The sequence below is a fragment of the Hordeum vulgare genome, chromosome 1H (genome assembly GCF_904849725.1).
Source record: "Hordeum vulgare subsp. vulgare chromosome 1H, MorexV3_pseudomolecules_assembly, whole genome shotgun sequence".
Taxonomy (NCBI): domain Eukaryota; kingdom Viridiplantae; phylum Streptophyta; class Magnoliopsida; order Poales; family Poaceae; genus Hordeum; species Hordeum vulgare.
Window position 1 is genome coordinate 408,183,524 of NC_058518.1, and position 13,920 is coordinate 408,197,443.

A 13,920-nucleotide genomic window follows, 5' to 3' on the forward strand; every position below is an offset into this window, starting at 1 on the left:
CTTGTAGGAGGCCTCCGTCTGCTAGTCCTCATCACGCACGACGAGGGGCGCCGGTGGGGTGCCAGCCCGCACGTCATGGATGCCATGCCGGCGCTGCTCCTCGTGCTCAAACGCGAACCAGACTTCCCAATTAGGGGAGTGTGCAGCATAGGCCGGGTTGAGCCGCTGCTGAGGCGTGAGCTGTTGCTGCTAGCGCATCACCTCCTATGCATGCACCCGTGCCGACCGTGGCACCGCCGACATTGGGATCCTCTTTGGATCCAAGTGCCAAGCATGTGGCAGGATCATGTCAGGGTAGGGAGAGGGATGCGGTGCTCCTAGTGCCACCTCGCCTGGTGCACTGGGAAGCTAATCTATTGCAGAGGTGGACTCAAAGACGATGACGGGGGTAGCGCGCTCCCAGGGATGGTGGGTAACTTGCCCTTGTTCTTCTCGGAGCTCGAGCTGCCTTGAGAAGATGCCCATGGTGGCTACTCGCAGGGGTTTGTTGCCGGTGGTCTAGGGTTTGTAGATCCTTGACGGGGGTGGAGGGGGTAGTCTTGGCTTTCGAAGGGTTTAAACTACCGTGGGCAGGTCCACGAGTTTCCACTTAAAGAAGGACGATGACTCGAACATGGGTGGCTGACGACCAGGGCCCGTCACGCGTGCAAATTTACTTTGGGCTCTCGGGGTAGTTGGTAGGCCGCCATGCGTCCCCGGGGTGGACGCGGAGAAAGCGCGTGCAGTGCACGTCCGTTCGTCATCTGTGTGGCGAGAAATGAGATGGGTTGGACTCATTCGTCAGGTCCAACGGACGACACAGTCCAGCACGACCCCACTCGTTAGCAGTTAACAGTCAAACCGTTGACCTGATGACATCCTCCTCTATGACCATTTCTAAGGATTTCGGACAAGGGAGTGGGGAAAAGTGAGCAAACGTTAAGAGCTTGGGGATGAATGAGTACAACTAAGGAACCGGGGGCACAAATGTAAAAAACCCTATTATATTAATCAATATCATCATGTGTAATGGTAAAACGCGACCCATCAATATAATTCTTAATAAGTACAAACTTCTCTGATATAGTGTAGTTGGGAGAATTCAAAAATAATAATAGGACTATCATGTGTGGGTGTAATAGCAAAAATTTCATGTTTAACATAAGGAACGACAGGAAGTTCATCTCCATAAGCATAATTCATATTCGCATCCTAGCCACAAGCATAGCAAGCATCAATTTCATCAAAAAGGGATATTTCAAAAGAATCTAAGGGATCATAACAATCTTCATAGCATTCGTCCTTTAGTAAGCACCAAGGAAAATAAAAAAATGTATGAGTTGAAGAATTACTCTCATTAGAAGGTAGGCATAGATGATCAATCCGCTCTTCCTCCTTTTCTTCTTCGCTCTCCTCCTCATCATTTTCATCTAATGAGCGCTCAATTTCAGAATTTAATTCTTCCATAGCTTCCTGCAATATATTACTCTCTTACAAGGCAACAAACATTCGCTTAATAAATTCTTTAACATAAGCACTATAAGCATAGTTTTCATAGAAGTATTGAAGTATGTCAAAAATATCAGATTTGTAAAGAATAACATCATACTTTTCAATTAAAGAAGCAATTTCAATCAACGAATTCTCCAGTTTGTTCAATATCATAATAACTATAGACATCCTTGGCATAAGAAGATAGTATTTCATTATCACTAAACTCATATTGGTAGGGTAGGTGTTTTTAGTGTCTTGAGAACAACCAGTAAAATAGTATATTTCACATAAATTCGAAGCATAGCAATGCAAACAACTAATTTGATGCCATAAGAGTTTACCTTTTTGAGATAAGAGGTGTCGCACAAACTAAGCATGCTCATCTAATGATTTTCTCTCAACTAAGCTAGTTGGGTTTTCAACACGAGCACAAAGGGGTCGAAGATGATCCAAGTAAAAACGCTTCCGCGGTATGGTAGATTTTGGGCAGTTCCTCAACCACTGGGTTAGCAAGTACAACTAGGTTTTTTGGTATTCTACGTTTCCTACCCATAGCTAAATATAGAAATTAACTTTGAACAGAAAATAAAATTACCCAGTGATAAAACAAACAAGCACACACACAAGAATATGAACCCCACGCTGTTGCTGCCCGCGAACGGCGCCAGAAAAAGGTCTTGATAAACCACAACTGTAGGGGATATTTTCTAGCCTTTTTAGATAAGTAAGAGTATCAAACCTAATGACGAGCTAAAGGTAGAAATAATATCCTCTTCAAGTTCTTTCGACCATCGATACAATTCTATGCACACTAACGCTTACTTTACCTAGAACAAGAATAAAAATTACTTTAAGATAATAAAACTAGGAGTACTTTGCAAGAATAAGACTATAAGTATTTTGGAAGATAATAAAAGTTAATCATTTAGTAGAGAAGTTTCTATAGTATAAGATAAAGATTGTCCATAGGGAATTTAATATAACACGATAGATACTTATCATATGCAATGAGGGAGAGGCATACACTAACATGTTTTTCGTACTTGGACCATATGCACTTATGAATAAAACTGTACCAATCATCCGCAACCACTAAAGATCATTAAGGTAAAACCCAACCATATGATTAAATATCAAGTCCCCTTTACTCGGTTATGCAATAACCCCCGTACTCGGGTTTGTGTTTCAGTCACTCACGCAACCACTATAGTGAGTCATGAACATATTACAAATCCTACGGCAATAATCCCAAATGATTGCGCAACACGGAGGGCACCATAGGACAACACCATGTTAACATACAACTCATATTAATCACACCATACCACAATTAACCTGTAGGACAAATGGAATCTACTCGAACATCATATGATAGACACACATCATTGGATAATAATATTTATTATTAGGCATCATGTTTAAGTAGAGATTACATCGAGGAAAAGAGGTGTTACACCACTGCATAGAGGGGGGGGAGAGTTGGTGGTGATGGAGGGAAGTTCTTGGGGGTAAATCTTCACCGCGATGGTTGCCCTGACGGGGTTTCGCGTCACCGAGAGGGGGGAGGGAGAGCCCCCTCCTTCTTGTTCTTCCTTGGTCTCCCCCTAGATGGGAGGAGAGTTTCCCTTGTGGTCCAATGCCACCATGGCTCCCGGAGGGCAGGAGACCCTCTGAGATTGGATCTCTCTCTGTGTTTCTCTTTTGTTTTTGCCTCCTCTTTTCTAGCATTTCACCATTTATTAAATATGAGGTGATCCGTAACTCCAACTGAGCTGAAATTTTGAGGGGATTTTCTCGGAAATTTTTGTTTCTTGCATCAGAAGAAGGTCCCCAACGGGCTTACGAGGGAGTCCCGAGACAACCCGGCGTTCCCATACCCTCTCACCGCGTTGGGATACCTTGGGACCACCATTTGCATCGCCTTGCGTTGATTCTTCTTCCCAAAATTAACATACATGCCAAAAATAATTCTTCGTAAATTTTTATCACCTTTGGACTTCATTGGAAGTTCTGCCAAACTACAAAAATAGAAACTGGTACTGGGCACTAGATCAACATGTTAGTGACAAAATAATATAAATTTTAGCCAAAAGTATATGAGAATTGTTGAGTATTGGCATGAAAAAATAAAAAAATTATAGATACAACAAACACGTATCACCTCCTCACAAATTGAAGCCATTTTTTTGAAATTACCATAGCGTACACATTGAGAGCGTGAGTAACTCATTTCATCAAAATTTCCTTACCCCACAGGAAGCTTGTTTTTAAATCTAGTTTGGAAGCCTTTTCTTTCGTAGAATGAAACTTATTGGCCTTCATTCCTCCCTCTGCAACTGGTAAGCCAAAATATTTGTCCTTCAACAGGTGTCCACTAGATTTACCAAACTGAACTTTTTCCCAAACATGATCAAACACTTATCAAGACTTAACAACTGTCGTGTCCCGATGACCCACATGTATAGGGGAATCGATCGTAGTCCTATCAATAAGTAAGAGCGTCGAACCCAACAAGGAGCAGAAGGAAATGACAAGCGGTTTCCAGCAAGGTAATTTCTACAAGCACTGAAATTGTGGTAACTAGTTGTTTGATAGCAAGATAATTTGTAACAAGTAACGAGTAGCAATAGTAACAATATATGTAGCAAGGTAGCCCAATCCTTTTGTGGAAAAGTACAGACCGAAATAGTCTCTTATAATAAGCAAAGCATTCTTGAGGGCTCACGGAAACTTCACCTACTCACTTTCGTCATGTTGGTTTGATTCACGTTCGCTACTTTGATAATTTGATATGTGAGTGGAGCGGTGCTTGGGTGTTGTTCTTACTTGAACAAACCCCCCACTTATGATTAACCCCCTCGCAAGCATCCACAACTACGAGAAAAGTATTAAGATAAAAATCTAACCATGGCATTAAACATGTGGATCCCTTACAAAGTAGCGCATAAATTAGGGTTTGAGTTTCTGTCACTCTCGCAATCCATCATCTAATAACTACTCCACAATGAATTTCCTAAGGCCCAAAGATGGTGAAGTGTCATGTAGTCGACGTTCACATAACACCACTAAGGGAATCACACTATACATACCATCAAAATATCCAACGAATATCAAGTTCACATGACTACTAGCAACATGACTTCTCCCGTGGCCTCAAGAACAAAAGTAACTACTCACAAATAATATTCATCCTCAAGATCTATGGGGTATTAAATAGCATAATAGATATGAACATATAATCTTCCACCAAATAAACCATCTAGCATCAACTACAAGATGTAATCAACACTACTAGTCACCCACATGTACCAATCTAAGGTTCCGGTACAAAGATTGAACACAAGAGATGAACTAGGGTTTGAGAGGAGATGGTGATGTTGAATATGTTGGTGGAGATTGGCCTCCCAAAGATGAGAGGGTTGTTGGTGATGACGATGACTTCGATTTCCCCCTCCCGAAGGGAAGCCCCCCCCCCCCCCCCCCAGCTGAATCGCTCTGCCGGAGGGAAAAGGTGCTCTTGCCCAAGTTCCGCCTCGAGACGGTGGTGCTCCATCCCTAAAGTCCTCTACTTATTTTTTCTAGGTCAAAAGACCTTATATACCAGAAGATTGCCGCCAGAAGTAGGCCGAGTGGCCCACTACCCACCAGGGTGTGCCAGGGGAGGGGGGCAGGCGCACCCTGGCACCCGGCAACCACCCTCTGGTAGTTCTTGGCTCCAGTAATTTGTATTTATTCCAAAAAAATCTACGTTAAATTTCAGCTCATTTGGAGATGTGCAGAATAGGTATCTGTGATGTAGCTTTTTCAGGTCCAGAATTCCGTCAGCCGGCATTCTCCCTCTTTCTGTAAACCTTGCATACTATGAGAGAAAAGGCATTAGAATTACTCCATAAAATGTTATAAAGAATAAAAACACTATAAATAACAGTAGGAAAACATGAAGCAAAATGGACGTATCATCTCTCCTCTTCATAAACTGTGAGAATATTTTTAGTGGTCATTTCATGATCGATGGAGACTTAAAAAACACTATCATCGGCAAACAATAAATGAGATACAAGAAGCTTGTTTGTTCAAATGAAGTTCCTAAAGGATCCTTGTGAGACAAGCATCATTAAGAAACAAGAATAGTGCCTCAATGTGACGCCCTCGGTTTAATCGTACGCTAATCATACACGCAAATGCGTACGATCAAACCCAAGGACTCACGGGAAGATATCACAAGACAACTCTAGACACAAATAAAACAATATCAGCTTCATATTTCAAGCAAGGGGCCTCGAGGGCTAGAATACAGAAGCTCGATAAACACACGAGTCAGCGGTAGCAACAATGTCTGAGTACAGACATAAAACATGGGGTGCCTTAGAGAAGGCTAGCACAAAAGATACAACGATCGAACGAGGCGAGGCCTCCTGCCTAGGAACCTCCTAACTACTCCGGATCATCAGCGGCCTCCACGCAGTAGTAGGCACCGTCGGGGTAGCAGCCGTCGTCGGCGGGGACCTCCATCTCCTGGGCTCCATCATCTGGTCGCAGCAAACGGATCAATGGGGCAAGGGGGAGCAAAGCAGCGGTGAGTACTCATCCAAAGTACTCGCAAGTCTTACATCAGATCTATTATAAGTATGCATCAATATCAAAGCAGGGGGGTTATATGTGGACTGACTGCAGCAATGCGATAATAGAGAGTGAAGACCTAGTCCTATCGAAGACTAGCATCTTCAGGGTCTTGCAGCAATAGACGAGAGTAGAACAGGGGGTAAAACATTAATAGTCATATAGTTACAACAATATTAAAGTGAGGTCACGCCTAAAGATCCTCCCTCGACTCCCTGCGAGGAAGCAATCCCGAGGCAAACTAATTCCAGTTAAGTAACAATTGTAGTTGTATAAGATCGGGGCACAACTCCAAGTCGTCCTGTAACCGTGGACACGGCTATCCGAATAGTTAATTTTCATCCCTGCAGGGGTGCACCACATGTCCCGTCACACTCGATAACACTCTGGCCGGACATACTTTTCTTGGTCCTGCCCGGCCTCGGAATATCGACACGTCGCAGCCCCACCTAAGACTAATCAGAGAGGCCAGCCCGCCGGTCTAACTCCTAAGCACAAAGGGTTCGTGGGCCCAGTTCCCCTTCGCGCTCCTGCACGTGGCGTGGGCGGCCGACGTTAGTCCTAGCATTCGTTAATCACAAGAGCGATGCATCTTGGGACCACTCGGGCGCGCGCCGCTACATTGCTGGCATCTGAAAAGCTTCAGTTGATACCGCGACGCCGAGTACCCATAATTCTTCCCGCGTAGCCGGTTAGTGCGAAAAGGTCTCCGACCAACCCAGATCAAATACCCAAATCCATTAACATTTTAATTAGGCCAACAACACAGTATCACGGGAATCCACCCATCTTACAACTAATCACCAAAGATCCCAGTAACATGGTTGAGTAACTGTGTGGTTGTAACATGGGGGGGAATCCGAGGTATCACCCTCGTTGGATTCCGAACGATGTACCCGTCAAGGTGGGCTTGGAGGAATCACCCTCGGGGGTCCCACACTTGAGGGGTTGCACGACAGAGGCGTCATCGGGAATGGTGAAAGAGGAATCACCCTCGATAACCACGACTGACTAGCTGTACTACAAAGATATCATTAGGAGTACTTAGCAAGGTGTCACCCTCGGTACCCGATAGTATCTTTGTAGCGTCGTACAACGAAGGGGGTATATGTGTTGTGTCGGGTCTGGCTCGTCGATCAGAGATCGAGATTTGAAAACAAGCGGGGCAACTGGACTACGGGGTCAGAGGGGATGACTACTCCACCTATACTAAGCAGATTAAAGGTACAGTACTGAAAGTAGCAGTTCATCAAAAATAGGCTATGCATCAGATATAAGAGCTAACTACAACAGTAGCAAAATACTAATGCAAGCAGTAGGAAGAAAGACATAGGCGATATAGGAATGATCAAGGGGGTTTGCTTGCCTTGCTGCTCTGCGGCAAAGGACTGATCGGCAGGGTCGTAGATGTACCCGGCAGCAGCGTCAGTATCGGGGTCTACCGGTAAGAAGAGGGGGAAGAAACAATAAATAATAGCAACGGTGCAACACAAAGCATGACATGGCAAGATGCAGGCTAGACCTGAGCTAACGCAGCAACATCCATCATAGACGGGTCGGAAGAATATATGACGATATTTTCCGGGTCTCGGGCTACTACCGGTCAGACTGGAAACGATGAAAATGTTCCATGTTTGCTATGCTAGGGACGCGTGACACACGAATGGACCGTGTATCCGGGTTTGTCTCGTTCTGCTGATCCACTTTCATGTTGAAAATATTTTGATGTGACTTACAGATTATTTAATATTAATTTTTAAAGTTTTATTCAATAATTAGGAATTAAAAACAGATTTAAATAATTTAATAAAAAGCTATTATGACATCCGCATGATGTCATGCTGACATCAACATTTGACTGGTCAACTGACCAGCGGGTCCCGAACGTCATAGGCACAAATTTTAATTTAGATTAAATATTGATTAATCAGATTAATTTAATGGCGGACCCACGTGACATAATCTAATTATTCTAATTATCCAATTAATTAATTAACTAATATATCTATTTATTTAGTTAATAAAAACATTTTTTTTATTTTTATATTTTTATTTCAGTTTTCTTTAAAAGGGGTGTGGGGCCTTCGTGTCATAGACAGCGGGGTGCGTTGGCCCCACCGGTAAGTGGCTTTAGGCCAAATACTCGGTTTTATTCAGAGATACATAATCATGCAAATATCGTATTCCTCCAAATACCTATATACGCAAATACATACATCGCATCTCATACATACATACATACGCAACTAATACACCTTTTTTTTCTAACTCTCATCTCCCTCTCTCTGTTGACAGAGAGATAACACAGAGTGTGTTAACTTTCTCAACATAGAAGAGAGCCAACTTCATCTCCTCCTACCGGAGTCAAACGTCGACGGATCGGAGCCCCGTTTGCCGGAACGGAACCGGGATGACAAGGGGAACGAGATGGTGGGAGGAGCCCGAGGAGGGGCTCACCAACGTTGATGAGACGGCCCGGTGAAGCCGGAGTTCGTGGGAAGGCGGAGGTGACGACGTGGAGGCATTCCCGGAGGCGGTGATGACGGATCCGGCGAGAAGGGGCCTCGGTGCGAGGCCCTAGCACGACGGGGAGCTCGACCGACGCGAGGTGATGAGGGGAGTGGAGCGGGATCTGGCGAGGAGGAGGCGCCGGAGGGACACCGCGGTGTACGGGCCGGCCGGCGCGGGCTTCGGCCTGGCTGAGCGTAGGGAGGTCGAGGCGGGGCCACCATGGCCAGCGAGGCCCCGACCGAGGAGCCGGTGGGGAGGGGCGGCCGGTGAGGGGGGGTTGTCGGGGCGCCATCGGAGTAGGAACCCGACGGGAGGGACCTCCGGCCGGGTGGCGGGAGAGGGTACCGCCGGGGAGGGGTGGAGAGGCAGGGCGAGGTGGGATCAGGGGGGTGGTCGGGTGTGGTGGTGAGGAGGGGTCTCGCGGGGGGGGGGGGGGTGGGGGTGCCTGGTGCAGATAGTCTCGTGAGAGAGAGGTAGACCGGGGGCGAGCGGGGGTAGGTGGCGATCTGGGAAGTGTCGGTCGCCACGGTGGTTTCTTGGGGATGGGTAGTTGGGATCGTGGGAAGGGGGAAGGCCTGGTCGTGGGTAGCGACCGAGGGGGGGCTGAGTGCGCTCGAGGGGTTGGTGGGGGCTGACCGAGAGAAGGGTTACGTGGGATTCGGAGAGAGAGGGATCGTGCGGGAGGGGTGAGAGCGAAGGCGCCGGTGGGGCGTTCCCCTGGCGGCGGCAGATGGGAACGGGAGGAGGTGGGGGTGCGCTAGGGTTCCCAACGCGGCGGCTGGAGGCCTGGCCGGCTGGCCATTAGGCCCAGTTGGGCCAGGGTTTTTTTTAGTACTATAATATATTTATTTATTCCTTTTTTTCTTAATAGTTTTCTGTTTTAATTATGTAGGGACTGCAATAATTTTATAAATGCCATGTTCACTTTATAAATCATTAGGGAATCTTTATGTCTCTCCCGACATTTTCTTATCTTAAGATCCGAAAACTTCTATTGTTTTGATTTTATTTCAAACTTGAATTTGCATCGTTTGAAGCTATGCGAGATTACCAATAGTAATCCCGGTGACGTGTCACCATTAGCATATGTTTAGTGTAGCTTAATTTACCGGGGCGTCACAACTCTCCCCTACTAACAAGAATTCTCGTCCCGAGAATTAAGAGGTAGAAGGAAAGAGCTCGGGGTATTCATCACGAAGATGATCCTCGCGTTCCCAAGTGGCATCATCTTCAGGATGATCTGACCACTGCACTTTAAGGAACTTAGTGACTTTGCGACGAGTCTGACGTTCAGCCTGGTCGAGGAGGCCGACCGGATGTTCTTTGTAAGAAAGGTCCTGTTGTCGCTCAAGCATATCATGATCCACTGCTCGAATATGATCCTTGAAGCAACGGCGGAGCTCAGACACATGGAAGACATCGTGAACCTGAGAAAGGTTCGCCGGCAGTTCCAATTGATAAGCCACTTTTCCACGTCTTTCGAGAACAGTGAGAGGACCAATATAGAGATGAGCTAAATTGCCGTTGATCTCAAAACGATGTGCACCTCTCATTGATGTGACACGAAGATCAGCCTTTTCGCCAGGTTGATAGACCATATCTTGATGATGACGGTCATACTGACTCTTCTGACGAGACTGAGCAGCCTTCAGATTGTTGTAATTAATGCGCACTTGATCTTTAGCTTGTTGGATAACATCTGGACCAAAGATTGATCAGTCCATTGAACGGTGGCTCGGGAATTCCATATGAGCCAAGTGCAAATGATACTTTGGAGTCAAAGATGTACATGAGAGTCAGGTTTCAATCCTGTGGAACTTTGGGTTATGGGTCCACCATGTGGGCCGAGAGTAGGTAGAGGGGTGACATATTATACGGTCTTGGTAGCAAGACATGTTAGAGGATAACCTGTCAGTTATGTTGGAACAACAGCGGTAACAAGGGCGGGGAACGAATAGAACCATTTTCCTGCTCGTTGAAACGAGGCGGACCAATAGGCAAAGTTCTCGTCCACCGGCGGCTACCGGAATGTTATCACAATAGTAACACGGTCTTACTGACAGAGTTGTACACCAAGGTTTCTACCTAAACTGGGAATTAACACTGCTTAGATAAGTTATGCCACGAGAAAGGTCAAACAGACCAATAGGAAGGAAGATGTGTTCAGACACACAAAGAACCTAAAGTATACCATTCCCGAGGAAAACATAGGGTATGGTATGCATGATAGGTCATCTAGTACCTAACCATCTTGACAAAGAGACAAGAAGAATCATGATGTTTACCCATACCATACAGTTTTGGATAATTGATCAGGAACAATTTAGCATTGGGCTTCCAATGTTCCTGTTGAAATCTAAAGTACCACATCCGTGCTTTGGGGTAGCATCGACATGGTCATCAGATAGAGGTTGGACTTATGGGTATAGAAAGAGGAACCAGGAGGAACAACTTGCAAAGCTAAGTCATACAATTTCCTCATGGTAAAATGGTGAACCTTACATATGGAAGGATTTATAACAATAGGTCCTGCGGCCCGGTGTGCCAAACAAGACATCACCGTACCGGGTTACATAAGACCAAGATATAATTATTGGAAAATGTTGCAACCATCATATCTGCTCGAGATTCCTGTCTGATAGGTGTAGGGACACCTCAAACTCAAGATGTCCGAGAAGAAAATATGATGATGCAGCATTCTCAGAATATGAACTACACAAGCAATCCTTAAATCATGAGTCCGACTTTAAGACATATGAACACGATGTCAAGACATTCGTGCCCACGTGAAATTCTGGAAACCATCATCGAGGATGACAAGGTTCCATGTGTAAGTCTGGATTAGCTCTCATGAAAGAACTTCTTTTCCTTGATCAAATCAGTCATTAGCTTGGCGTGCTAAGAGAAATTATATGGAGTGATGATAGTAAATCTTCAAACATATAACACTTCGCACATGCGTGAATGATTTGGTATTTCCCGAGAGCAAGCGAAACAAAACTTTCACTTATTCACGGCGGAAAGAGTGCACATGAACTTTGGGCAATACACTACTTCTACCCAACCTATTCTTCATGAGCTAGACACCAGGACAATGCCTTCAAGAGCTTCACCATGGGACATGGAGAAGTTGAGGGTGTATCTGATGGCCTCAAAAACAATCCCTCAAGATTTTGATAGGGACGAATTTCAAAAATTATAATATCAAGGAGATAGCATTTGTCAAATCAAATGGTATAATGTCGTATGCTCGAGGGAACAACAATACTCAAACATTGGTAAAAGGGTGCACTCGGGAATACTGAGTGAGTAGCACGACCAATGCTAGAATGATGATCAACACCCAACACACTAAAATTGGAACAATCAGTTGTTAACCTCAAGGCAATAGGGTTGCCCGAAGTTTTGGAATCACACATCAGAGTTCAGTTGTTGGTAGTCCGGTTTGAAACAACTCGGGACCAAGAAATGAATGGTGATGGCGAGAAGTATTACTATATCAAGAATTCTTAAGACGTGTGCAATTCTCACGACATTCCTGACATAGCAGATAGTAATACTCCAAGGTAGAAGATAACATAAGATGAACAGTAAGGAACTTAAGGGACAACACAAAACATGAACACGTTTGTGTTGGAGGGAAGGTAAGAAATGATGCCGATGATAATACAATCATCGAGGGGCAAGGATGGTATTTGTCAACATGCATTCAATTGATACCCTGCAAGAACTCAGAATGTTGATGATGACCACGACACTTTTGTCGAGAAACTTCACGAAGATGTAATCATTCAGCGACGACATCAAGCAAGGGAATGATGAAGCAAGAGGTTATCGGAATCACAGATAAGGCTGCTAGCTTAGAATTGAGATTTCCTTTCAGAACAACCAACAAGATGTTGAAAACTCGATGCAAGCTTAACATACAGTTGGGATTGTGTTCCAGGGATGAAAGGTATAGATAGCATGGTCGAGCTCCAATATGACGATGATGATGTAGCTTAACAGCTTGGATTGTTATGATCGAGTACAAACTCGTAAGCGAGAAAGATTACTAAGAGTTGTTGAATTGCAATGTGTACTCGATTCAGTTATCGATGTATTTGCGTGTCCAACAACTCAAACGCGAGGAAACTGGAATTAATGAAAATATCATAGTTGATGAGGAGCTCATAAGAAGTTATATAGCTCCGCGATATCCTCGAGCTACAAGGAATAATACTCGGAGGTAGATCAACTTTAAGGTTTGGCCTGGTGTGTTGATCTGAAGAAGACAAGTACTTTTAACTCGCCTGAGAATGAAGTCATTGTAGGACAACATGGTCGGAACCATGATTGCAAAGGACAAGATCACATATACCAGATCAAATTATATAATGAATGATTATTGATACGAGAAGTTTCTATGATAGGATCAACGTTGTTTCCATGGGCATGAACACAAAGTTCAAGGTCGACTCCCACTTTATCAATGCATCACCTACCATTTACTCCTCGCCTTTGATCAAGTTGTAGCCTTGAAAGAATATCCGGCAAACACCAGAAGAGTAAGACTCATGAAAACTTTTCGAGTCATATGGATTTAGGAAGGCATAGGTTCAACCCATAGGGGCATCTTAGGAACATATACCATACACTCCAAGAGTAATTAACACATGCTTGACAACATCGTATGGCCAACCAAAGTATAGGCTAGAATTTATCAGAGGCAGAAGACACAATTTACCAATGGCATCATGTGTCAGGGGAAGCATTCACAAGAACTTTCGAAAGCAAAAGATGTCGTCGGATAATAACCCAGAATGAGTCTGGCAGTCCACAAAGATCTGATGTGAGTATCGGTACTCAATCCGAGGGATATAGGATGCAATGCATTGTGTTAATAAAACATCTGAAAATTATCGATACTTAATTACCAAAGGAATTATGATTTCCAGGTTGGCGTATCATAATCAGATGCTCCAATCAAATACAAGTAGGTTGAATGGACTTAGATGGACAACCAACCAAAAATTGATTTGTCAAGAACCAGCTCGGTCTGGAAGGATGTTTCAGCCGAAAGATAATTTATGAGTCACAACAGATGATTGTGTGCATTCACACAAAGGTAGAATCAATAAGATCACAGGAAAATCACAAAGGATTTTAATGAATGCTGCTAGACATATGGATTTATCCGTAATGCAAGCATGTGAGAAAGCTCATGAACAATAGGTTAGGGAGGATTTCGGAAGATCGAGTAGTAATTCGAAGAACTCTCGAAACCCATGAGAACTGATGATGGACGAATCCTCGATAAGATAATTCGTTGCATCT